Here is a 27577-nt window from a genome sequence, read left to right as displayed (position 1 = left end):
AGTCTTAGGGCAGATGCAGTTCATAAAAAGCGAACATAAAGGTGGCAGACACTGAATCCCCAAACAACATCCACATAGTACCACAATCGGTATTAGGATAAATGAAAACAGCCTCCATCCCCAACTTTTAATAGCGTCCCAAAACCAACTCCCCAGCGACCATTCTTCTTGCTCTTGATGGACCTCTGTGGACAGTCTGTGGAGGTGTTCAATTGCTTTGTAGACTGAGGGTGAGTTATCTGGTACGTAGGTACAACAGCTGGACCCAATGATGCGGCATGCTCCTCCACGATCTGCCAGAACCACGTCTAGAACGAGGCGGTTCTGAAGAGCCACTAAGCGGACGGCCTGGAGCTCGGCGGTGTTGTTGGCGAGGGCGCCAGCCGTAATGTTCATTGCCGTTTCGACTGCCTGGGTTAAGTGGTGGATGGCACGGCTGTTTGCCATTGGACCCCAGAGTGGAACAAGGCCTTTTACTGCGTCCATGAACTGCGCTCCGGTGGAGTCGGCTTGTACAATGTCTTTGGCACGTTTCTGTCGGTGATGGTTTGCTGGAGCCACATATGTCGGGGGAAGGACAAAGGCGATGTAGCAGGTGCCTCCCCAACCTTTCGGGAGCCAGGTGTAGGCCTTAGTACCACAGACGAAGTACATATTCGGGGAGGCAACAAAGGAGGGTGGGTCAACTGAGTCCAATGTTCGGGTGATGAGGCAGGAGCTGTGGCCCACCAGCTGTGCCCCCAGGCCTTCGAGGCATACAGATCCAGTGATGTTGATGACGGACAGGGCCACTGTTAGGGTGGCGGCCGTCCGTTTTCGGAGGTAAGAGAAGGTGGGTCTGGCTGGATTGTTGAACACTTGCATTTCAACTCGTTTTTTGGCAGGGATGTCCATGTGAAAGGAAGTGTTCGATCTCAGAGGGCAGAAGAGGGCGGAAGTTCTACCAGTTTTGTTCAGCCAGAACCCATGGTAGAAGTGTGACATGGTTCTGCCGGAAGTGGCATTGTCCTTGTAGCTCTCCTGCAGGAGGATCAGCCAGGCGAGGCAGGAACCATGGACAGAAAAAGGTGAAGGGATGAAAGGGATTGAGTGCCCAGTGGCATGTGGTAGCAATCCACAGATCCAGCAGTTAGTGGCGTTGGTGGCAAGATTGTGTTGGTGGAGCAACTGCACAAAAGAGTTATTCCAGAACTCCTTACGCCTTTCTCGGAGTTGGGGTGAAAGTGAGATCAGATGGTGTTCCTTCGTGGTGGTAGGTTGAACGGTGGTCAGCAATGTCTTATGAGCGGGTGTGTTCTCCTCCATGATCCAGAAGGTGACCATGAGGAGAAGGCAAAAGAGAAGGGTAATGAAAAGTGTAATAGTCTTTAAGCTGTGCATTTGGTCAGTCTTTGGGTTTCTGTAGTGGATCTTCGGACGTCCGGTTGCTTCCATCATCTTCATGTTGGGCGCTTCCATCACCTTCAAGAGACTCGGTAGCGGGCAGAACCACAGACTTTGTTTAGTTTCTCTCCTGGTGGCCTTTGAGGTGACTAGGCTACCGCTCTGAGATTTCCACTTAGCCTGTGGTCTGCTTAGCCGAAGTTCTCTCCTTTCGTCGCAAGTTATACCCTTCTTTGGATGGCACAGTGGGATCGGGATATTCAATCAATTCAAGTGTCTCTGTATCCGGGCAGCGGCTCAGGGATGGTCGGTCTTTGTCCAGAAGTTCCTCTTGGGCGGTGACGTTGTCCGTGGTTGTCAGGGTCGGTGATACCTTCTTGCAGTGGTGTGCATGCAGCCGATTGCGTTTCCCCTCCACTCGAAGAGCTGTTCGGGTGGTGATCAGGACTTGCAGGGGGCCCGTCCACCGGGGCTCCAGACTCTTGGTGCGCTGGAAGTTACGCACTAAGACGAAGTCACCAGGTTGGATGTCGTGCCCGGGGCCCCTGGAAACATCGGGAATGGCGTGCAGCACCTGCTGATGGATGATAGACAACGCTTTAGTTAGATTGTACAGATAATCAGACATGAGGACGTCCGGGACGTCGTGGATGGATGTCGGTTTTGGTGCAGTCCAAAGGTTCATGGGCCGCCCGAAGACGACCTCGTAGGGGGTTAAGTGGTGTTTTGTGGGGGTGGAACGCATTGATAGCAATGCTAGTGGGAGAGCGTCTGGCCATCTTAGCCCTGTGGTGGCGACTATTTTTGCTATCTTAAGCTTCAATGTGGCATTGTGTCGCTCAACCAGGCCAGCAGATTGGGGATGGAAGACCGCATGGAATTTCTGTTTTACACCCAACCCTTTTAAGATGAGTTGGATAACTTCGGCTACGAAGTGGGGGCCGTTGTCGCTCCACAAAATTCGACAAAGGCCGTATCGGGGGAAGAATTCCTTCAGTAGTACTTTTGCGGTAGTCATAGCGGTGTTGTCATGGGTTGGGTAGGCTTCCACCCACTTGCTGAAGGCACACACAACGACAAGTACATACTTTAAACCTTGGCACCTTTCTAGCTGGACATAGTCCATTTGTAGGACTTCAAAGGGGTGATTGGGGACCCCAAACCCTCCCCGGGGTACAGCAGTTCCTTTCCCAGGGTTGTGTTGGAGGCATACTAGGCATTGTTGGACCAGACGTTTGGCTGAGTATGGTATTCTGTCGTTGTGCCAGACTTTGGAGATGAGTTCGATCATGGGGGCAGACCCTATGTGTGCGGGGGAGTGTGCCATGGTCAGCATGGGGATCAAGTATGAGTCGGGTAGCAACCATTTGTTCGAGTCTTTAGTTCGCCAACAACCGTCATCGTCCTTCAATCCCACCCGGGCCCATTCAGTTAATTCGTGTGGTGTGCTGGCTAGTTGGATATCCCTAATTGTTTCCCTAGCATCCTTCCATTTCTCAGTTTGTGACCTGGTCACGTACATACGGGTCGTGGACCTATTCTCGGCTGTGGTTCGGGCAGTAATGTCAGCTAGTGCATTTCCCTGTCCTATAATGTCTGTCACCTTCTTGTGTGCCTGGCATTTGATCACAGCTAACCGTGTGGGGAGGAGGACTGCTTCGGTTAGGGCAGAGACTAGATCTCCATGCAGGATGGGTGTGCCATGAGAAGTCAAGAATCCCCTCTCTTTCCATAAGAGCCCAAAGTGGTGAACTACCCCAAAGGCGTACTGACTGTCTGTGTAAATGTTTGCGGTTGTCCCTGCTGCCAGGATGCAGGCTCGTGTGAGGGCAATTAGTTCCGCCGCTTGCGCGGATCGCTGTGTGATGCGGGCTGTCTCAACAACTGTTCGAGCTGTGGTGACTGCATAGGCAGCTGAGGTGGTGCCATCGGGGAGCTTGATGCATGTAAATGTAAATGTAAATGTACAGATATTTATATAGCGCAAATCACCAACCGGTCTCTAAGCGCTTGCTTAGGGAACCCGTCCTGGTATTCCCCTGTGAGATAACCCAGCAGGGCATCCACAAGGTGAAAGCCAGGCATCCCGCTGCGAGGGGCCATTGTGGAGATTAAGCAAGCTATTGCCCAGAGTCGCAGAGTGTGAACCCATGAATCGAGTATGCACTGGAGTGAGAATTATCGAGTCCATGGACAATTTATGGACTCAAGACCCAGCCGAGCCGGGAATTGAACCCTGGTCCCGGGCTGACCTCTGCTTCCAGGTCTGCCTACTCTAACCAGTGAGCCATCCACCCACAGTTCTCCGTCAGGGTCCGGGAAGGCAGTATCCCGGAGGTCAACCCTACTCTTGGTTTGTTCGTCGGTGAGGGTCACGCAATCATGTATAGGAGATGCATTGGGGTCAGCGTGAGGGAGAGGCAGTAGTGTAGCTGGATTCAGAGTGGTGCATCGTTTCAATGTGATGTGGGGTGCAAGCAGAGTCAGTTCATAACCAGTCAGTCGTGCGCTAGTCAGGTGTTGAGTCTTGGTTTGGTTCAGGAGGGTATCAACAGCATGGGGTACCAATACTGTGAGGGGGTTCGAGAGCACGATCCCCTCACTTTGCCGGATAGAGACAGCAGCGGCGGCTACTGCTCGAAGGCAGGCGGGCAAAGCTCTGGCTACGGGGTCAAGAGTGGCAGAGAAGTAGGCACAAGGGCGTTGCTTAGGGCCTATGGACTGGGTTAGGACAGACAACGCACATCCCTCCCTTTCGTGGGTGTAGAGGGAGAAAGGCTTAGTGTAGTCTGGGGTTCCTAGGACTGGGGCCGAGCAGAGGGCGTCTCATAATTCTTTGAAGGAGGATTGACATTCGGGTGTCCAGGGGAGGGGGAAGGGGGTATCTTTAGCCAGCAGGGAAAGCAGAGGTTTTACGATAAGACTGAAATTTGGCAACCACTGACGACAAAAGGAGGTGAGGCCCACTAGGGACCGCACTTGCTTCTGAGTTTTGGGAACAGGGGTTTCTAGGATGGTTTGAATTCGGTCAGGGGTAAGTTTCCTCCCCTCTTTGGATAGTAGGTGGCCTAGATACGTTACTTGGGGCTGGCAGAATTGCAATTTCTTTCTGGAGACCTTGTGACCGTTCTCCGCAAGGAAGCGGAGGAGGTGAATGGTGGCTGTGACGGCAAGTGAAGTGGTGTCGGCCGCCAAAAGAATGTCATCGACGTACTGTATCAACACCACTCCATCGGGTAGTTGGACTGCATCTAGTTGCCTCTTGAGGGCTTGGCTATAAATACTAGGACTCTCAGTGTAGCCTTGGGGTGCCCTGCAGAATCTGTACGAACGGGCTTTTAAAGTGAAGCCGGACAGGTAGCGACTGTCTGGGTGGATGGGGATGGAAAATAATGCGTTCTTGAGATCAATAACGGTAAAGATGGTGGCAGTGGATGGAATCAGGGTGAGGATGGTGGTGATGTCTGAGACCACGGGGTACTGGGGTACGACTACTTTGTTAACCTCTCGCAATTCAACAATGAAACGGTAGGCTTTCTCATCCCCCTCGCCTTGCTTTTTTACAATGGGTAGGATAGGGCTGTTGCAAACATTACTGACTACTTCTTCTACCACTCCTGCCTCGACTAGGGACTCGATGATTTCCACCAATGCCTTCTCGCCTTCGGGTGATATCCGATACTGTGGAAGCTTTGGGAGCACTGCATCCGGTCGGACGGTTACGTGTACCGGGTCGATCACCATGCGCCCTACGTCTGAGTCGGTTTTAGCCCATAGATGTGAAGGTAATGTGTCGAGTAGGGACATATCAGCATCGGTTATAGAGAGCATACGCCGTGTGTGACAGGGTCTGGACAGATCTGGGTTATCGTGTAGGATGACTCGAACTCCGTCTGGGGAGCATCTGATGGTAGCTCGAAAATGTTTTAGCAAATCAAGTCCCATAATAGCATCGGGGGTGTTGGAGGAGAGCAGAAAGGTCGTGTCGGTGGTGTTATCTTCTAAGTCAAAGGGGATTGGTGCTGATAAGGGGTTAGTGGAGGGCGTTCCGTCAAAGCCTATTGAGGTTACGTGTGAGCCAGACAAGGGTGCCCTAGGAATCAGTCGTTTAGATAACGCACTACGTGTCGCCCCAGTATCTACCAGGAATGGAGATTTTGTGCCCAAGACCTTAGCGGTGACGTAAGGACCTTGCTGGTCAACACGGAGTTCGACTGGATCCCTCCCTTGCCCCTGGCGGTCCTATGCGAAGTCATGAGTGCTTTCGTAGTCGGACTGCTGACACTGGTTTTGTCGGGGGCGATCAAAGGTGTTTGGTCTGCCTGGCCTGTCGTTGATGGCGTCGTTCGTGTGCCCTCGTCCCCGTCCTCTATTTCTGGGGTCATATGCTGTGTCTCTGGGGTCCCTATTTTTGTTCATTTCCAGAAGGACCGGGCACTGGGATTTCCAGTATCCGAACCCTCTACAGAACGCCCATTGATTCCCATCTAAGTCTCTCCGTCCGTTGTAGGGTGTAGGTGTATGGTCTCTAGGGGGTAGCTTTCTAGGGGCGGTTGGTTGGTAATTCTCTTTCGGGGGTTCCCTTCCTATTGTCACCCCTTGCAACTGTGCTATCATCACCCTCTCCTTTAATTCCTTTTTCTTCTTCTCTGACGCCCTATCGTTCTCGTTCTTCTGGTTTTCGTAGTATTGGGCCATCTGGAGAATTGCTGCGGGCTTGGAGGCTGCCCAACTACTCTCGCTGGTCTGTAGCTTCTGGGAAACTTCTTGTGACAGACCCTTTACATAATTCTGGACAAAGAGGTGGTGTCCGGTTGCGGTGGTCATGTCTTGGCCACTGTAATCGGAAAACACAGTCTCGAATCGGGAGAAGTATTCAGACACATCTTCCTGGGGTTTCTGGCGGCAAGCCGTCACTATCGACCAGTCTACCTTTCTTTCTGGGATTAGAGTCTTCAGCTTTTGTACAATCTTGTCTGGGAGCTCTAAGATGGCTTTCGGGGGTTTCTGTCCTGGTTCTCGCTGTTTATCTATGGTATCGAGTTGTACCCAGGTATATCCGAACGGCTCAGCGTGGTCAACTTTCCGGATTTGTTTCCACACATCAGCCGGCAGGCATAGCCCAAAGAACAAGTCGATATCTGCTAACGTCATTATCGTTGAGCCTAAGGCTGTACCCAATTCTGTGTAGAAGGCAGTCGGGTTCTTTCTCAAGTCGGGTAGAGTCTTTCTAAAAGTCAAAATATCTTGCCGGTCCCACGGCTGATAGACCCAGTTATATACAACCCTTCCCTTCGCATCTTGGTGGTTTATGTCGTCGTGTGTTCCCTGACCCCGTGGGGGGACCCAGTAGGGGGCAGCTTCTTTAATGGGCATCATGGCATCAGCCCTTCCTCCCTGGGGTTTAGTTGCTATGGGGGTTTCTGGTTTGGTGGTCTGTCCATGTTCTTTAAGGTGTCGGTAGACCTCGAGTGTACGAGTGAAGAGGTTCGTTACATCGCCCTCTCTTTCTTCCCCAATGTCTACCTTCCTATATAGGGCCGCTAAGCCCTCGGGACCTTTATCGTGGTATCTGTCCTCATATGCATTCAGGGCGTGATAACAGAGCCGTACGACGAAGTGTCGTCTGCGGCTGTCGGCATACGAGTTATACACGTCTGTTATATACTCCTCACTTTCTTTTCGCTCCACCAGCGTCCCTACTATCTTATCAATTCCTGCTCGTTCATCCTTAGTTAATCGATTCATTCTGGTGGAATCTTTCTTTCTCATCTCATGGTCATCTAGCGTTATAGCCGACGTTGGGTTCGGCACAAGAGGCTCAGCCGGCGCGGAGGCCGTGAGGGCCGAGGCCCCTGTACTGCTTTCGCTCGTGTTCGGGGGTTGTGGGTGTTGTACTACTGATTGGGAGGGTGCATACGGAGGGGGCATGTAAATGATCGGGGGACCTAACAGTAATTCGTCATTCGTTCGCTGCTTGGAGGACAACTCAGGGTAGAGCAAAGAAGGGGTCCTAACAGCGTACTGGCCTGAGGTTTCGGGCTCCTGTCTTAGTTTAGTTTCCCTTCTCTCCTTTATGTCTTCTTCTAACCTTCTAGCGGCAAGGTGAGCTGCCTTTCCTAATTCCTTTTCTGCTTTTACTTCTTCCCTCTTTTTCCGTTGCGTTGCTTCTTTGCGCCACATGCCGATACTGTCAAGCATAGTAGGCGTCGTTTTATTGCTACGCAGAGCTATTTCTAGCGCTTCTATCTTATGGTCGTCGAAGGATCCCATCAGTGGCCACTGACTCTCGGGGTCCTTCTTGGTATATTTATGCCACAGTTTGCTATAAGCTACGGCGACTAGTCCATATTTAGTGAACATGTCCTTATTAGGGGTGCCTTCCAGTGGAGCCGGATGGTTCACCTCTAATAAGCGGTCCGGGCAGAACCAACTACCAATCAGTGGGGAGAAGATAGGCATGACGGGTTTCAACGGGGACAAAAGTCAGCACTACCTATCTTTTCACTGCTTGCAAAGACTAGACAGAATATCTCTATTCTTCGTTATTTGTAAGCAGAGAATACCTCCAAAGAACCAATATCGAACAACTAGTGTTCGGACAATCAATCAATCAATCAATGGGGAGATAAAGATAGGCACGACGGGTTTCAACGGGGACAAAAGTCTGCGTTACCTACCCTTCACTATCTGCAAAGAGAGAGGGAGTATTTCTACTCCTCCCCGTTTGTAGACAGCGAATATCTCAAAGAGAACAATCAATGAGCAATACTAGTATTTCCAAAGCTTCAAACAATCAATCAATTATTTTAGCAATTTGTCGTGTATCACGACCTTACCCGGACCGCGTGGACAGTTTCTCGTCTTCCGCCTCCAGCGCCCGATCGTCCTCTACTCTCCGTATTTGCCGTGGCACTCCTGATGGTTCCCAGTCAGGACCGTATATCACTCGAGAGAGGTCTGCTCGGAACCAGTGAAGTTCGGATGATCGGCTGCCAGACGAGGGTCTATTGGGCAGGAGCTCTCCCGATCGTTGCAGTCGTTCACTCTGTCGTCGGGACCTCTCCCACTGGATCCACGTGTCGCTGATGGGCCCCACGTTTGGGACGCCAATTGTTAAATGGTAGCGGCAGTTTCAGTCGATAACCTTTCAAGTATTTGCCCGGCGGTAATCGCCTCTCATACCACTCGATAATTTACCAATGAAAGAGGCAGGCGCCGGAGACTGGAAGGCAGGAAACAAAGTTTTATTCCGTCGGAGCAGAACACATCAGATCAGACAGCAAGGTATCGTCACGAGGTGCTCTAACTGCATCTCTGAGACCTGGTCTCTTATACACTGGTTTATTGCTTTATTACACATAGTACATTCTTGAGGTTCCCCTGATGTATGGGAGAATATCCCCTGAAGCCCCGGTTCAGATCCGATCCCACACATAGATACAGTAGAAGTTCCCACCCCACCCACAGTAGGAGATGGCTATTGCGCAGCAGGGTATTCCGCCAATTCCTGGGGGTGTGTGTGACCGGTCGGGTCTCAGGGGGTAGGGGCTTTGATCTACTGTAATCCCTTTGATGTGGGGTGTTTCCCTTACAGTAGGGGCAATAAACTGCATCCGCAGGGCTAGGTGATGGCCTGGGACCAGTTCAGACAATGGGGCGCAGAGGAAGGGGGTTATCAAAGGAGAGGCATGACCATGTATGGGATGTCGGTCGGATGTGGTTCCGTAGCAGGGTCGCGCAGAAAGAGAGGGTTTATGGCCTGTATGAGAGAGCGGGGGTGGCCAGCGCACGGGGGATGCTCGCAGCGCCAAGGGGAACGCGCTGGCGATTGACAATGAGCGGGAAGAGAGTGGGGTGCCTAAAATGGCGGCCGTGCATTCGCTGTGCGTGGCGCTGGGGAGAGGCAAGATGGCGCAGATAATGTTCAGTTTGCAAGCTAAATTTCCACAGCATGAGACACCTAGTTCCACGTGGCATTATTTATAAGTCAAACAGCTGTTCAGAATGGCCAGCATTTTCTTGAACAGTTGTTTTTTTAAGTCTTTGTATGAAGAACATTGGTATGGCCCCAAATATATGCACCGTAAGTAACCACAGAGACACATTTCGATCCGTACACAGAAAACCTTTACCGTAATGGTTTTGTTATGAGCGTGGTGATAAATCTAATGACTATAGTGATAGACTTGTCAAAAAGTTGTCTTCTGATTTTCCTCAAATGTGACTAATTTCAATTGTAGACTCAAATAAGTTAACTTTGCTTATTTTTGCACTGTTTATGGAGTGCACACATGACCAGCACTTTACAGGGCTACAGATCATTGCAAAAGGTTTACTAAAATGAACTGCTTGGTCTAAATTCATTAAAACAGTAAAATTATGTAATAATTTCTGACGGCAAATACCTGTCTGTGCAAGCAAAACTGCATCATTTTCATACTACAATGCATGTTTAGGTTTAAGTTCAACCTGGGGCATGTCACTGGTCTTTTTCACTAAAAATATTCAGGATTATATATATAAAGAACAAAAAAAAAAGGTGCCAGGACACAGCCTTGTCTGGCACACCTACAGTTACTAAATGTATTAGAGCACTCCCCATTCCTACCATTACGTACACGGTGAGTTGAGTCAGTATTGCTGTCTCAGGAATTGAACTATCAATAAATCAACCCCCAGATAGATCATGACTGACCACAATTTTGAGTGACTCATACACGTGACGGTACTCAAAAGTCCACAAAGGCTAAATAAATAGTGCACTGTTTAGCTACTGTAAGTCTGATAACATCACATTCTCTTCTTCAGTTTCCAACCTTGATAGCAGAACTCTTCCTGCTACTTTCACTTTTGAATCTAATCGTATTATTGGTCTGCAACATTTAGGGTCTGTATTATCTCCTTGTCAAAAATTTGCATAATTATTGAATGAGACCATTGGGCGCTTCTCGCAGCAGCTCTTAAGACATTTATTATTACAGGGCTTTCCCTTCCTGCTTGAATTAAATAGCCGCAGTAACCTAGTTAAGCTCAACATAAGAGGTGGCACTGGTGTCAACATAGCCATCTGCTTGGCATACGGGCAAATTGATGATTTTTCAGAGCATGGTTTAGCATAGATGTGACCAATGTGATTAACCCAATTTTGAGAGGGAACCAGGGCTTAAATAACTGTGGTTGACGTCTCCCTAAAATTAGAAGCATCTATTACTTTACAAAAGGCTGTGCTATCTTTCTGCTCTGTTTCTGCTCACTAGCTTTAGCCCAATACTCCAACGCTATTTCTTTAAGGACTGTTTTTATTGCATTTCTAGTATACTTATAATGAAGCTTACACCTTTTGATTTCAAGTATGTCTCTGGAGGTTCTATTAAGAGCCTCTCTTAAGGATTTATCGGTTTTAGTGCAAGCTGAGTCAAACCAGCCTGTGAATTTATTGCATCTGTCATTAGGGCGTCTTGTTAAAGTCACCTTGACACCATGCAATATGGCCATAAATTTTCCTTTTAAGAGAATCATCAGCTTCTGATGGACCCAAACAAATGTCAAGAGAATTTACATCTTCTTTAACTTATTGTGAAACAATGAGCTCTGAGTTGACCATGCTCTATTTTATTGTCACACTATTTCTCCTTCTAGGAATGAGATTCTCAACTCTCACTGTAGATTTTGTATGACAGACAAATTAATATCTACAGTTAAGGGATTATGGTCACTCAGAAAATGTGGGTGAATCAAAAAAATTACAATAAGAAATCTTTTTTTTTTTTAACAGTGTCTTCTGTATTGCCTATACCTCTCCCCGTGTATGGTGACAAAGGCTTAGAAGAAACACAGAAATCGTCATTGGCAAATAACTTTTTACAGGAAATTGTTCAAAGCCTCATCATGCATGAAATGAGGCTGATCTTTATCCGCTTTGTTAACTTCTACACCATCATCCATTGTAGATGGCACACAAAGATTTTAATTTCAATGCCACAAACATGGAGAAAGGGCATACATTCGCAGGGAGGGTTGATTTAGTATCCTAACTCCAATCCCACAAAGGTTATGGAAAGTGCATGAAATCAGATGAATGGATTTACCATTCATGCTCCAATCCCACAAACATTGGAGAAAGTTTATGAATGAAGAGGCTAATTGTATATTTATAACTGCAGGCTAGCAAACAGAGGAAAGTTAATACACATGAGTATTACATTTATCTTTATAAATCAAGACCCACAAACTAAGTAAAAAAAAGAAAATAAATCCTTCAGATTCAGTTAATATAAGTGTAAGCACACAATTCTTGATAAATCAAAATACATCTTTTATAAAAGTTAACGTAATATGAAACTATCAAAAATAATTCCCTACTCCCCTAAATATCTTCACTACCAAATTTTAAAAAAACATGCACAAAAAAACAGTCTACCTAAATCCTTATTATAATCCATACCGACAAATGAACATATAAGCCAAAATAATTATAACATTTTAAAATATTTAAACACTGCACCCTAAAAACCGTAATACAACTAAAACATCTTTTAAAAGTATGCTATTTAGTTACCCCTCAAAATGTTTTTAATTCCAAGACTTACAACACCAAAAATGTAAAAACAATTTCATATCATAAACCACAAACACCAGAAAAGAAGCCCCCCAAAAACTTAAAATCACAACAAATTTACAGTAATGCTTCCTTAAAACTTTAACCATCCAGCACCCTGTATAACCCACAGCTCATAACAACATGCTGTAAAAATAATTTGAAAAACGTAAACTCCCAAAAATAGGAACCTCATCTTTTAAAAACAATACCTACAAAATACACTCCTTATTAGAAATCAAACCCCCAAAAACAAAGATATTCCTCCCAAAAAATGTATTTGTTGAAACTATCAAATTGAAAAAGTACCCACCCACAATTCCAGTGCAAACCACAACCAGTAAAAACATAACTACATTACCTCAGAAAAAAATCTTTAAAAATATGAAATAAACAAAACCTTTAGCAAATAATTTTAATATGTATTAGTCAGAGTTCTCAATAAAATGTTGTCTATGTACACATGTTTAGCACTTTCTTGAATTTATCAGAAGAACAATGAAGTTTCATGGTGCCTACTCATCTGGTTCTGCATTCAAAGGCTAATGCATTGTTCCCTTTTTTACCATGGCATTAATAACGCATTGATAGTGTCATTTGTGATGTTGTTTGTGAAACTATGTGTGAGGTCATCAGCATTGAATGAAGGGTGAGTTATGTTTGTATAGCTAACCGTAACTGCTGAATTCAGTGAGTTTTGACTAAAAAGCCTATCCATTATTTCAATGTGAGAAGAGTGGATTAGGAGAGTTAGGGTGGTTGTGAGACCTCACCAAGTAATATTGTCATTATTCTGTATCAGGTCCAGTTAGGTTTTTTAAATAAACCTTAGGTCAGTCCAGGGTAGATGTGATACAAAGCAGTCAGGCTCAATTCAAAGGAATAAAGTGTAAAGCATTGATTAGTGCTAAAAACAGTAAATAAGTAAGAGAAGCCACAACAATACAAATACCACTCTAATTCATAACAATTGTAGTAATAGAGCATCTAAAGGACCATTGAAGTCCATTCCCACCCTCTCAAAAGAGTGTACCAAACATGTGTAGTGTAATTAAGAGAGCACTTGTATTTTCCCCCTGCCTTGCCACCAGCTCGACAGGTGAGGGAGGAGTGACAGAACCTCTTTACTTTTTCTGACATTTGAGGCCAGTAAAAGGGGCTGACCAACACATTCCAGGACTTGGTCTGCCCCAGATGTCCAGCCAAGGGGAATGTTGTAGGTCAGATTGAGAAGGAATTTCCTTTCCTGCAGGGGTACCACAACCTCCTAGCTGATCTAGGTTTGGGTCCCTTGCTTCACTATACAAATGACATCCACCCAATGGACTATGTGAGGTTCACTGACATTCCTTTTAAACTTGGGCTGAAGCCTGCAGAAGAAAGCCCACAAGAGTAGGACAGGTTATCTGTTTATATGTCCTTAGCAGAGCTCCTCCCTGGAAGGTCCTTCTGCCACTATCAACTCTGCAATCTCTGGCAAATCTCAAAGGGGGGGGGAGGGTGGAGATTTCCCTTGAGACTACAGGTCCTTTCCCTGAGGGTCAGACTCCTTCGGGCCATGGGAATCTCTGAAGATGGTTTCCCACCCTTCCTACCATTCCTTTTGTTTTTAGGGGCCTGGGCCAATATTCATGCTTTTTAGACTACTATGGTGTGCTGTTTGGACCTTGGTAGACAGACACACAGACACACACAGATGCACACACACACAGACAGCCTCTCTCTTACTCTCACACACTCTCTCTCTCTCTCTCTCTCTCTCTCTCTCTCTCTCTCTCTCTCTCTCTCTCTCTCTCTCTCACCAAGCAGAACTTTCAAGATCATTGACCAGCAGACCGTCTGCTGGGATGATAGAGGGCATAGCTACCTTCTTCAGGCCAGCATCCACTCCCCACTCAATGTTCACCATAGGAATGGGGTAAAATATTTCCTCATTGTCAGCATTGACTACTTCATGTAGCATATATGGGATTATCTGCTCTGGGGAAACCAACTTGTCCACCACAGTGGTTATGCTGGCTCCTATATTCTTCAGAGCCTTTATTTTAGTACCATGGATCCTTAGCCATTTCTTGTACTTCTCACTTCAGTATTGGGAGGCAAGTCAGCCAGGGTCTCCGCTTCTACCCTACCCATGGGTACTAGCGGGATTTCAGTATAACCATTGGTTCCCCATGGCAAACATCCATCCTAAGCCCTATTCCAGCAATGCTCGAGGAATTTCCATATGTGAGAGGCTTATTAGGACACATGGGAATGACTTGCTTGTGCCCAGCATGCTGATAGTCAATAGCACACCCCAGCCTTTGGTGGGTCACAATTCTATCCCTGGTACCCCTCCCTCTTCGATTTGGATGCGTTATGGGGCAACCCCTATTTGGCACACTTTTCAGGTCCTTTAGAGAACTCCTTCTTATTATCTATTGTGCTCCCCTCTTTCCCTGGTTGGGAGGCCCCTTTCTTAGAGCACTACCCAAGCGTGTACCTATTATCCATGTTTCTCATCTAGTCTTCTGGGGCTGGTCTTCTAGATGCTGGTACTGTTAGTCAAAATGTTCTCCGTTGCAATTAAATCGTACATCCCATCATATGTTTTAGGTGCATTGACCTTCAACCAACATTCTGGTCCCTTTTTTAAAAAATATCTATAGGTTCTACCCAGGAATGCTGTGCCTCTTTGTGGGTGTCCCTTAACTTCTTGCAGTTCTTCTCTGGGGTTAGACTAAATGTTTCTACAAGTGTATCCTTCAAGTTGGAGTAGGACTCTGCTACTTCCTCACCTACGGCCAGGAGCCTGTCCCTCCCACCGATTGGAACCAAATCCCACAATAAGGATCCCCAGTGCTGGGGGATCCTTTGCCTTCCTGAGAGCTCTCTAAAAGAAGGCAAACCACTTAATCTAAGTTGTCCTCAACATCAAAACTTGGCATAATCCCCTTTGGCAAGCTAGGGTCAAGTGACCTACTCCCTGCAGATATCTATGATTCACTGCACCCATGTTCATTGGGCTTCAGGCCCTACTTGGCCGTCCACTCTTGCAGAATCAGCTTCTCCTCCTCAAGGGCCAAGTCTCTTTTTCTCCAAAGCCAGTTCTCTGACTGGCTGAGTTTCCTTCACTGCAAGCAACGAAGGGTGTCCCTGCAGTATGGCTGTGGGACAGATTATCCTTCTCATGAACTTCTTCCAATGGTGGGATGTTGTCTTCTTCCCCCTCTGTGGCATATTCTTTTTCAGCGGTGGCTTTTTTTTAACCTGGCTTCTTCAAAAACCTTAAGTGCTCTTTGGAATTTAGCTTTGGTATCCCTGGTGCCTGTGTTGAGATTCCTCTCCATGCAGAGGGATTTCAGCTACCACAGGCTTAGGAGGTGCATGTTTGCCAGGTCAAGCGTCATGGCTTTCTTAACATTTAAAAGAGGGGAAAAATGAAATCAAATGTGTTTTAGGAAAATCCAAAATGACCAAATTATAGCCTGCGACCCAATAAAAACCAATTTTTGTGTGGTAAAAATTGAGGAATTTTTAATTCCTTTGCTTACTAGCAGAGTGGTACTGCTGTAAACAAGTTCTGGATCCCACTGCTAAAACACCAATGCAAGAAAACTGGATTATTAGTTGGGTGGTTGTGAGACCTCACCAAGTAATAATGTCACTATTCCATATTCAGTCCAGTTACCTTCCTTTAAATGAGACGCTAGCTCAGTCATCTGTAGCTGTGGCGTAGAGCAGTCAGGCTTAACTCGATGGAAAACAAGTGTAAAGCATTTATCAGTACCAAAACAGTCAAATAAGAAGAATGACACAATAAAATCCCACTTCATTTTATAAAAACGGTATATATTTGTATATTTAAATGGACACCAAAATGACAAAAAGCAGATGAAGAGAACAAGAGTTATGTTTTGATTGATTTTCATAATTCACTGCTTTTCACTCTAAAAAGTTTGCGAATCACTGCTTTTCACTCTTAGCAGTAGTCTATGAGCCTCAAACATGAGGGACCAGGGCAAAGTTCAAATTTCCACAGTGGAAGTCTGAATCTGATATTAGTGCTGGGGTGGTCCCAGTAAAGATTTCACCTTTACACTTGGAAACATTTCTGGTCCTTTTTCCATGGTTAGGTCGGCGGGTCGATGGTGAGGTTGACAGGGTCCTCTGCAGTTTGAGACCAGCAGTGGGCTCGACATAAATTGGCAGGCAAAGTCCGGTGAAGTCTTTGTTCTTGGCAGCATTTGAGGCTACCCTTGAACCAGCAAGTACTGGTAGTCTATGAGCCTCAGACTCTGTGCCCAAAAAATGTTTTATCTTTTGCTTTTGGCTGGAAAGGTGCAGTTCTGTGGAGAGAAAGAGTGCACTCTAACACCAGCCAAGGGTCAAGGACCTGGAGGCAGTTTTTGTTGGCTAGGACTTGATCTCACAGACTATACCATCATAGACCTCGGAATATCCAGTGGTTACTGGTCAACAGGGCACTTAGCAGGTGCAGACTTCTTTAGCTTTTGGGTCCCTGAAGCTTAACAATAGGTTAGCAAACAAGCCCTTGAAGTCAACTCACTGGTCTTTGGCAAAAAGTGGTAGCAGATCCAGCCATTGGGGTCTCTCTCCACGAAATTGACAGTAGGAGCCCCCTTCTCTTTCTGAAGTCCTATTTTGGTTAAACATGTGCAATCATCCTTTGTGTGGCCTTGCTTTCTGAGGTCCCCAGGTTCAGCAAGTGCAGACCTTCTTCTGTCCTTTCTGAGTCCAGCAGTATTCTGAGGATGGAAGCTAAGGGTGCCAGTTTTGAATTTGTGGAAGGGGAGGACTTGTTTACCAATGGGGCTACAATTCCCATTAGGCAACCCTACCCACACTTACATCATGTCCTGTGGGGTTGACACCGTGCTGATTCTGCTTGATCTGTTAGCGGCCTTTGACACCGTACCCCACTTCATTCTGCTGGTCTGTCTTCAAGCCATTGGAATTAGGGGGCTTTCGTAAGACTAGTTAGCTTCATTCCTAGAGGGAAGAGGTCAGGAGGTATGGTGCCAGCCTTGTTCATCTGTGTCTTTGAGCTGCAAGTGGGAGTGCCACAGGGCTTGGCTCTGAGCCTGTCTGTCTTTAATATCTATCTCACCCCCTTGCTCTTCTGCCAGAGGCCCTGGTAGCAAAAATAATTTCCAATGCTGATGACACCCAGCTACTATTTTCATGGAGCAGGGATGAGATGTTTCTGGATGATAAAATCAGAACCAGATTAACAGAGGTATTTCAATGGCTGACACCATCAGCTCAATTGTAATGCCTAAAAAACTGAAATATTCTTCTATGGTGTAAGAGCTCTGGCAGTCCTTTTGGCTGGTGGATGTTCCTCCTTAACTATGCCAAGCCAGTACGGTGAAGAATTTAAGCATTCAGGTTTATGGTGAGCTATCCTTTCTGCCTCACGTTAATGCTGTGGTTGGAACTTGCTTTGGTCTGCTGCATGTGTTAAGGAAGTTCCTGCACTTTTCTCTTTCTCAACAAGGATACAGGCAGTTTAGACCTTAATAACGTCTAGGCTAGACTACGATAATGCTGTATACTTGTGCCTGCCTGACTTTCTGATTAGTAAATTGCAGGTTGTCCAAATCACAGTAGCCCAGACTCTTCTCGGTCTGCCTCTGAGAACACACATTTTCATTTATTTAAGGGAACTGCACTGACTTCCCATAAGAAAGATGATACTTTTTAACACCGTGCTGTTAGTACATAGGGCTCTACATCAGTCTGGTGCTGCTTATTTTAGAGCAAGGTTATGCTTTTTATGTTCCATCCAGACACCTGTGCTCAGCAAACCACTTCTTGGCCAAAATTCCAAGGATCCGGCGATCCAGGATGAAGGACCTTTCATTATGGAACAAACTCCCTTTTGGGGTTACAGAACATTTCAGACATCTCCTAGTTCCGGAGGAAATTGAAAACATGGCTTTTTAATCAAAACTAATAATGAGGTCCCTCGGTTAGCTTCACATCTTGTATGCATAGTGCCAGAACCCTTCCCGGAGTAACAGAGCACTTTATGAATGCCTGTTACATTACATACTTTATATTACTTTACATTACTGAGCAATCGCTCAGTGCATCTCTCTGCCCAAATGCAACATGTAAGGGCCTTTCTTCCCTGGGTAATAGCTAGCCATAGGCACACCCCTGAGGTGTGTCCAGTATAATTAGCCACCTCCTGTAAGAAAACTGATCCTACAACAGGTTTTCCCACCTGTGGAGATACCAGACTGTCTAACTAAGGCAAAGACAGTAGCTCCTTTGAAGCTCGGTCATCTGTAGTCACCACCCTTGGGCCATCCTGTCAGGGTAGGTCCCACCTCCTCCCTCCAGTAGACATTTTGTTCCCCTTCCTGGGAGCGCTTCACTCCTTCTGGCAGGAGGGCAACAGCCTTTCTCAGGTGACAACTGCTGTAAGTTAATCAGCAACGGTTACCAGGATTTTAAGACAGGAAAATAGTGACTTTCTAAAGTCACCTTACTAATAAGTTACTTTAAATTTGACTTCTGCAGTGAGTCTAGTTTAATGCAACAAATTGATACCATTAAGTACTGCATTTGATGGACCCAAATGGAAGTTGGCACTTTGTGTGTGGGCTAGTGGAAATCTGTGTTAGCTAATGGGACTACCAGCCTTACTTGAGTGAAAAGCACAGTTTCGAGTTTTCACTGTCAGGACACGTAAAGCACAAAAGAATCATGTCCTTTTTAATATTTAGCACCCTGCATCGTGAGCTACTAAGGCCTTGCCTTGGATTGATTTTATAAATATTAAAAAGGAAGGTTTTGATTTGCCAAACTGTATTATTTTGCAATGAAGGGTTGGCAGTTTTAAAGCTGACCCACTAGGTTGCAATGACAGATCTGGAGCCATGTTTCACGTCGGCACAAAATGTGCACTGTGCCACTAATGAAATTTTAACTTGCTAGACCTGGATACCCGGTTTTGTACCAGATACTAGGATTTAAAGGTAAGTTAGATATGCCAGTCGTGGATTATCAATTGTACACACACTCTAAGGGTTAGAGCGCATGCACTGGGCTTTGATGAGCAGAGCTCGGTGTGCTTCAGAGTCAAAAAACCAGCAGCACCAGTAAAGAAATTATGGGCGATCGTACAAAAATAGGCACTTTCTCACAATCACTTTACCTCTGCTTTATGGGAGAATTTTGAAGTTTAAAAAAATATATAAAAATGTTGAGTAACCAAAGGACCCATACTAAATCCTAAGCAAAGTTGTTGCCATTGTTTTTTCTTTTTATAAAATACTACATCCAACATACATATGTATATATCCCATTATACCCAACACTGTTGAACAGCTGCTGGCCTCCAACCTGGCCCAGAACCATCCTTCTATGCAGCAACGCCCCGTTGAGCACAGCCTTTGCTCATGTGCAACAAGGGGTGAAGGCATAGCTTGGTACCACCGTGCATTACATTTACCTCACCATATGGCCACTGAACACAGATCTGGTAGAAGGGTTGTATCTCAACTTTTTAATAGATCCGTCAAACGGCGCCAAATTTATAAGCAAATCGCATCTTTTTTTACTATCTCTTTAACTCTTTCCTCTCTCAATAATTTGAATCTGCAGTAAACCAATCATGCTAAATCTCTGCAAAATCTCTGTAAATGGGCCGGGGAATTTGTCTAACGCTGCCAAATATATTCGCAAATTAATATCTTTTCGCTACGGATTTTCGACGTTTTTATAACACGTTAATATGGTATAAGCAAAAAGAAAATTAGCTTACCCTTAAATTTTTTTAACTCTACTTTGTCTACCCTCGCTGCGCTGCTTACAGCATGGAGGTTGACACATGCATTGCTCTGTGACAGACCCTACTGCTTCCATCAAAAGCAGTATATCGTTTTTGGGTCAACCATATATGAAGTGTAAGAATGTCATTATCAAACGATGTAGCCATGACTTCACTCTGCAGCACAAAGACATGTGTGCCACAGTCAGTACTTGCCTATTCCGTTAGTATACCATAGACAAAATTGTATGTTAACAATATTAATAATCTAAAATCAAACCATTCTTCGATCTGTATTCTAGGCATCGGTGCTTACATTGTGACTTCATCGCGAATTTTGCACACTCAAAGATTTATCTGGGGAAAGACCTCTTGCAGAGTTGCAGAAATGTTTTGAGCCATCATGTTTTCAATGAGAAAATTAAATAAAAACATTATTTCTTCATTGCCATTCTAGTGCTGTCATTTTTCTTTTGACAAACGAGTGTCTTTCCAAAAACACATCAAGATATTCTGTACATGCTGTAGTTAACCAGGACTTATATTAACTGAAAACTGGATCTCTGAAGGGTGGGCTGCACACGATTCAAAGAACAGTTAAGACTTTTTTTTTTTTTTAAAAACGAAAAAACAGAGAACGAGTAAACAGGTTTTTAGAGTCCCAAAGGTTTAGTAAAAAGCAGGAACACAGTGCAGTCGTGGAAATGTGCTAAGGAGTAGTGTAGGTCTGATTGTGCTGCATACCAAGGTCACATTTGTCAGTTTAACACTTCGCGTTGGATTGAGGCAACAGACTGCAGAAAGGATAGGATGTTACCATGGATAACGTTACAATAGAGCATGAGAGTGTTATAAAGCTTCTCTACGTCATTAGCCGTCTTTTGTTGAGTCACACCGGCTGTCATCTGGAAAGAGCAATCAAATGTTCTTCGATTTAATTTCAAGATAAAATAAAACAAGGTTATAATTTCTCTGAAGCAACACTCATATTTTCATGGCGAATAGGACAACTCAGATCCATGAATTTGCCTCTGCAGATGCTTTACAAAAATTATCCCATAACCTATTGAGAGTTTCATCTAAGTGCTTTCCAAACATTTTAGAAGCGCAACCCAATTTTTAGAACGACAAACGTTGGCGGCCCACCTACCTTTAATGGATGAGAAGCAGGTCAATTTTTTAATGTAAATGAATCATAGTGTGGTAGGCATTGTTGTTTACAGGCAGCACATTTTCCATTGAAATGGCTACTACATTAGCAGACATACAGTTTTACTGATAAAACTATATAGCACACAATAATGCGTGGAAATCGATGTTCTGTGAATATTTAATTTGCGCATCACCAAGTTAAGTGTCTAGATTTGTATTGATCCTATTATAATCTCTGTTTCCAGCACACATCAGAAAACCTTTTTTTTTAATTTTTGCTTTCCTAACAATTGAATGTATACAGTTCATTTACAGGTATTTACATTTTCTTGTATGTTGGAAAAAACAACACCTTACTTTCACACTCCCTGTACTCCTGCAAGATTTTCACATAATTCACGTTAAAAGCTCATTTCAATTTTCAGCCTGATAAAGAAAAGAAAACACCAATCCCCATGTTAAAAGAATTAGGATCAATTTACCAGAAGGAATAGTTTGACATTTGAGCTCTGTCTTTAAAGCACCTGCAAATGAGACAATATAAACATAGAATTAAAGGCATCTTTATTCATTGCTAGGACTTTCCTGCCCCACCAAGAATCGGCTCACCACTCCCCACTGGTTAGCGACCCACAGTTCGGAAAACGCTGATCTATATATTATTTACCATCATTGCGTCCCCATTTCACCCCAATTAAATTTTAAATGATTGTGATGTAACCGAGAATAAATTGCCCAGCAGCTGTTTTGAAAGTTATCAAGTAGTTCTTTCCTTGTTCTTGTCCACTTCCACCACTTGTCTTAGTGTTGTTGGCATATATCAAAAATGTGTAGTTGAACAACTGAATCACATGCATCAGGGTGGCTAGAGATTGATCATATAAAGTGGAGATACTATTGAACCTTGATGGACACTATCCTTTATTTGGTGGAGAGGAAGTAAAAGGAGAAAGTGATAGCTGCTGGGTCTGGTTTTCCACAAAGCTTTGGAGCCAGGCTTATGTGGTTGACTGGATACCACTGTTTTTCAGCCTATTTCGTAAAAGCCTTTGTTTCACTGTTGCAAAGCCCACGGTAGTATCTAATAATACTGGGAGCCAGTATTATAGTATGAATGCACAACTCACCCGTGGCTTCCGCTTCAGTCGACTGTGTGCCGATATCTAACTGAAAGACTGTTTGAATAGAACATGACCATTTTTTTTGCCTCAGAAATTGCTTGGAGTTGATCATGTGTAACCTTCTCTAATAATGTGGTCAGATAGACAAGTTGGGACATAAATTTTCCTAGATATTGTGTTCAACTTTGGCCTTTTTATCATTGTTGTTGCTAAAGTGGGTGTTGTTGTAAAAAGCATGTCATTTATCCTTCTTCAAATAACTTTTTAGTGATATTGCACATCTGTTCTGATCACCAGCTTGACATTTTCATATACTTTTACTGGAAGACTAGCTTAAGAGGTGTTAATAAGGTTGATATTCCAACATGTATTCATTCTTCATTGAACAAAATTAGCCAGTTTATTAGATCATTCTGAGGTTGCTTCTAATTTCATGGTCCATTTGGGTTGGTTCAGATCAAATAGAAACTACTGGTACAGGTTTAAGGAATTATAAATATTTTATCATTATAGAATGTAGATTTGGATACTTTGATTAAGACCTTGTAGATACATTATCAATTTGTATCTAGAGATTGGATTATAGTCCCACACTTGAGTCCTTCCAAGTGATGGATTTGTATCTTTACAACTAATAACTCTTTCGAGAATCCTGTGTTTTTTTTTTCTTGTCCATATGTGCGTCTTGTCTTTCTTAGGGCCAAGTGATTGACAGAGACTTCGAAACGTTTAAGGGAATCAGTCAGTAGCAGGTGTGGATGAGCACTGGTTGCATATATAGAAGCATCCCTTCTTTCAGCTGAAACGTTATTCCAGCAGCTGCCATATATATTGGAAGCGATCTAGCTCTGAACAGTTTGTTCACTAAAGAGTTTAGTTCCCTCAAAAGGATTCCATAAGATTCAAAGGAACTTTATGCAAGGGTCAACTGGGATGGAGTTGTTTTCAGAATAACAAATATCAGGGGCATGCTCTTGTTGTGCAAGGGCACTGCAGATGGTAGGGCCAAGGGAGGATATAACATTTATAAATTGATTTATGCACGGGCGTGAACCTGAATGAAAATAGACGATGATCATCTCCCAATATCACAACTTTATTCCTTCCAATATAGTATCACTACATGTTTTCCCAACAATTCCCTCGCCCTGCTTTGTATCTATTTACTCTTGTGTTGATGGCATAAGAATCCCGAGGTAATATCCTTTTCAGTCTGAGGTATTTGATGGAATACGTGAACCAATAAAGGCTCAAACCTGTGCAGGGGTGGAGAACTAAATTAGTTAGAGTGCATTGTATTGTTAGTAGTAACTTTATTCCCTTTCACAGGTACCTGAGGTGGCAGCTCTGTTAAGTTATCAAGTGACCCATGTGTGGCCTGAGGTGGCACTTGATGAATTCATTTCTTATGCCATCTTTGATTACCACCTTTGTGTTCTCTTTTTGGAGGTTTATAAACAAATCTGTTTTCATTAGAAATAGGTATCTGTTATAAAGAGCTTTACAAGATAAACTGACTCTTTCGATCCACTCAGAAGGTTGGAACTGACGAATGAGAATTGCTGTCTTCCCCTACAGTGCCATTTTTTAAATTTAAGTTAATGCAATCATGTACTTTGTATCCACTCTTTATTTCTCTTCGTATATTTTGTTCTCAGTGGAAAAAGTCATTTCCATAACTCTTTGTAAAACGAAGTATTGCATTGTTTGCAGTTGCATCCTTTATTATGGCACCCAGGATATGTACTTGACAGTCGATGGGCCTAGATAAGGAAGGACCAGCTGAGGAGTACATGCGGCTTAGCAGAGCTGCCGACTGAAGAACTAGATTCGAATCCAGGTCTTGGGCTAACATTCTGCGCAAATCACTTAATCCCCCTCTGCTAAAAAAAAATGTTCTCATGTAAAGTGCTCTAATGCGTATACGCCAAGTTTGACTTCTGTAAAACTGCAAAAACGTCTGTCATTCCTCTAGAGGCTGTCTTCCAGGTTTAAATTTGATCACTTTGGGTATCCTATCATAGCAACTAAACACCTTATTTTGGTTTACCTACATTTGGTTGGAGGTTGCTGGCAGTGCAGTTTGTAAAAGCACCCTGAAGTTGGGCTTGCAAAACTTTCTGTGAGCTCAGAATGGAACCGTTTGCAAATATCAGACATGGAACTGGAAATCTTTCCATGGCAGGGATGTTTCTAGGTCTAAGGTGCTTCACTTTAGCAGGTGGTTGCAGCTCGACCTACTGGCACGTATTCTGGGGATCCAACGCCTGTATTAACTTATCAGATTTTTAGTCGGAGCATGAGAGAGGAAAAACACGTAAATGGGAAAGAAAGAGGAAGAGAAAGACAAAAACAAGTAACGAAGTAGAGGTGGACTAGCCAACAAAATATCAGGGAGAGCTGGTCTAAAGCTGAGTCGATGGTCGGGCTGGGCTCTGCACAAGCGAAGCCCTGAAAATGTTTGCCATGCGAACTCTGTAACAAAACACCATATAAAAATATGATACTCTTCAATATTCTAAAAAATGTGTTGCTACAACACGCAGGGCATTTCAACCTACATACGATTACATCACTGTATTGAGACATTTATTAAAATTGACAGTTTTTAAACATTATCTTAAAAATAGTCATGCCCCTTACACTCCCCACCCTGAAAACAATAGGGGTGGGCGGAATTTGCGAAATCCACTTCCGCAAATTATCGCGAAGATGTTTAAAATTATCGCAAACAAGCGGAAATATCGCGAAGATGCGGAATTTTTTTTCCCGCGTGTTCGCGAGATTTTCTGCATGGTTGCGGGTCGCCAACTTACCCATGTGGTTGCTCGCGGGCGCGGCCATCTTGTTTTGAGTTGTCTCGCGGTGCATGATCGCGAGAAGAAAGACGTGATCGCGCGACGCATGACGTCACTGCGGGCGCGAACTGTCGCGAGACAGCGCAAATGGCTAAAAACAATCCAACATCTCATGGAGAACGCGACCGGATCAAGAAAACTTGTCGGCGAACGCAGGGATTCAGGTAAGGCGATCGCGCGCGAGAATGTATTATTTTACAGCGCGAGCAAGAAACAAATTATCGCCAAGCTGCGGAAAGCGGAAATTTTGACATTTTCGCGCTCTCTGCGGAACGTGAAAATGTCAAATTATCGCCATTTCCACGAACGGAACGAAATTTTCGCCCAGGCCTAGAAAATAATGCCATTAGCGAATTAAAAGGCAAGTCAGTTGTCATGTAAGAATCTAGGCTACAAATAGGGTCCCATTTGTAGCCTAGATTCTTACATGGTGCAAGATTACATATACACTCTGTTTAGATCAGACACAAGAGAGGTACTTGAATAGCACACATCCTGAACGCACATATTTCAATGGGCTCTCAAATGCAATGAGGAAGACAAGAAAGTACAGTGGAATCAATTAATTGCCTAGGATCACACCAATTGGTCAAGAAGGGAACCTGGGAAAAATCCAGTGTTTTCTTATTTCACATTTTGGCATTCAGCCACTAGATGGGTATTACATTAAAAGTTAATATTTGTTTTATTTAATTCTTCACGCATAAGGTTACAGCATGAGTTGCAGGCAGAAGCCACTTGAAAGCTCAGCTCATTTTGGGCCTCAAGGTCCAAGAGAGCCTTGAACTGACCAGAGCCATGCATCAGGCTCGAGCTCTCGATGGCTCTCCCACCTTTATGATAAAGAGCAGGAGTGAAAAGGAATCTGAAAGGATAAAATATAGCGACGGGAGTGCCTAGGTGGTGGATGAAAGACGCATGAGATGGAATCCAGACTATTCAGCCTTGGCATTCGGTGCCACTGATATTTGTACAATCTGCTGTGGGCCTTCTTGGCACCAGCACTTGTTCTTTTATAAATTAAGCATTGTTTGACTCCTTTTTAGGTCTTGGCTAGCGAAGGCTGCGCTTGCGCAGTCTCGCTCGCGAGAGATAATGACTTGGAGTAGAGGGGCTTGAACACGCCCCTCTTCTCCCCTGTTCTCCATTGGCTGGCCTCTTGAATGCTGGGCAGCCATTGGAGAAGAGGTCCGTCACTCCGAACAGGCCCCGTCCTTTTCGGATTCGGGGGCGTGTTTTTTTCAACTTTTCTCATTATCTCCTCCAGCCAATGGTAAGAGGAGAGAAAAGCAAAACACGCCCCCGAATCCGGAAACGCCGCTGCCTTTCTCCGAGGCATTTCTGCTTTGCCTCGGAGAAAGGCGGTGGTGTGCTCGTCCTCTCCCCCTGCACTCGGGCAATCCATGTGCTGTTTATAGAACGTGATGAATGTTTACGAAACGTAACTTTCATTTGTATTGAATGGCATCAAGTTACCACAACATACTTGTTGAATGAGGACTTTGATGACGCTTTGCTCTGCCCTGATTTTCTTTCGGAAAGCTTTAGCGCGCAAGAGATAATAAAATTAGAAATTGACATTTGGAGACTGGAAAACGCAGATTTGAGGGTGGACTTGTTCTGGCAACGCCCACCACTGCCCCTTCCCAACTCCCCGAGCAGTGGCTGTCAGAGTTCCCGGGACCCCGCCTCACCTTCTTGATGTTGTAGAGTCGGGTCAGCATCCCGATGCCACGGTCGTTGAGGATGTTGAGCTTCTCGGCCAGCTTCTGCTGACTCGGCTGTACTGCGGGGCGCGACATGTCTCCCCCGAGATCCGCAGCCGCTGCCTCCTAATGACAATCCGAGGCCGATCCGCAACTCCGTGCACCCGGCCCGCGGCTTCCCTCGGGCTTCTGCCGGCTCTGGAGCACAGACTGCGAGTGAATCTGGAGCCACCCCAAAAGCAGTGACTGCACCGGCAGCCGCCGCCCACATAAATATTATTGAAAAATCAAAACGGACATGCTGAGGATTTAGTAATGGGCATGAACGTAAATGCTTTTCCAATCTGGAGGCTGCTTCTTCTTGAGTTGATACTTCCTTGTTGTCCTCTATCTATTTCCACGCGGTAGGAGCCGGGTTCTCTGGTGTTTCACATTCACTATGAATAAGAAGATGGCGGCGGAGCGCGGTTACAGCTTCTCTCTGACCACTTTCAGGTAAGCACAGTGCAGACATGCCAACACTCCCGATTCAGGCGGGAGACTATCGATTTCATGGCTAGTCTCCCGCCTCCCGATTCCTGCAAGCAAAAACCCGATTCCTCTGGGTTTCAGCAGACAGGGCTCGGTATTGTGTAACGTACTAATTCTTCCAGCAATAGTCAGAATTGCGATGCAGGAGGTCTAGAAGAGGTGAAACACCAACAAAGCCTCATTAACAAGCGAATGGTCTGTGAAGTACTGGGAGTGGGGGTGGGGGCGGCGGCTGTGTGTGTGCCCGAAGCTGTTTCAGCCTGGGCTGACGGAGGAGGGGGGGGTGTATGCACTGACCGCAACCTGCCAGGCCAGTTCAAACTCTTGCATCCCCCTCTTTCTCTGCCTGCCACTGCGCTCCATGCTTTTGAAAGGTGATTAAAAAAACACGGGAATTTGCTTTCAAATGTCCGATCCTGCAGCAGCACACTTCCAAAGTC

At 45.0% G+C, this 27577-nt stretch overlaps 1 protein-coding gene across 2 annotated transcripts in view; it reads left to right on the top strand.

The window, feature by feature from the left end:
• AK5 (adenylate kinase 5) overlaps positions 1-27577 on the top strand; it is a 2642541-nt gene that overhangs the window by 34461 nt on the left and 2580503 nt on the right. The gene's annotated exons all lie outside the window — the stretch shown is intronic.

The sequence above is a fragment of the Triturus cristatus genome, chromosome 4_2 (assembly GCF_964204655.1).
Source record: "Triturus cristatus chromosome 4_2, aTriCri1.1, whole genome shotgun sequence".
In the NCBI taxonomy this organism is placed as follows: domain Eukaryota; kingdom Metazoa; phylum Chordata; class Amphibia; order Caudata; family Salamandridae; genus Triturus; species Triturus cristatus.
The sequence above is the reverse complement of the archived record's forward strand: the minus strand, read 5'-3'. Positions and strand labels throughout refer to the sequence as shown.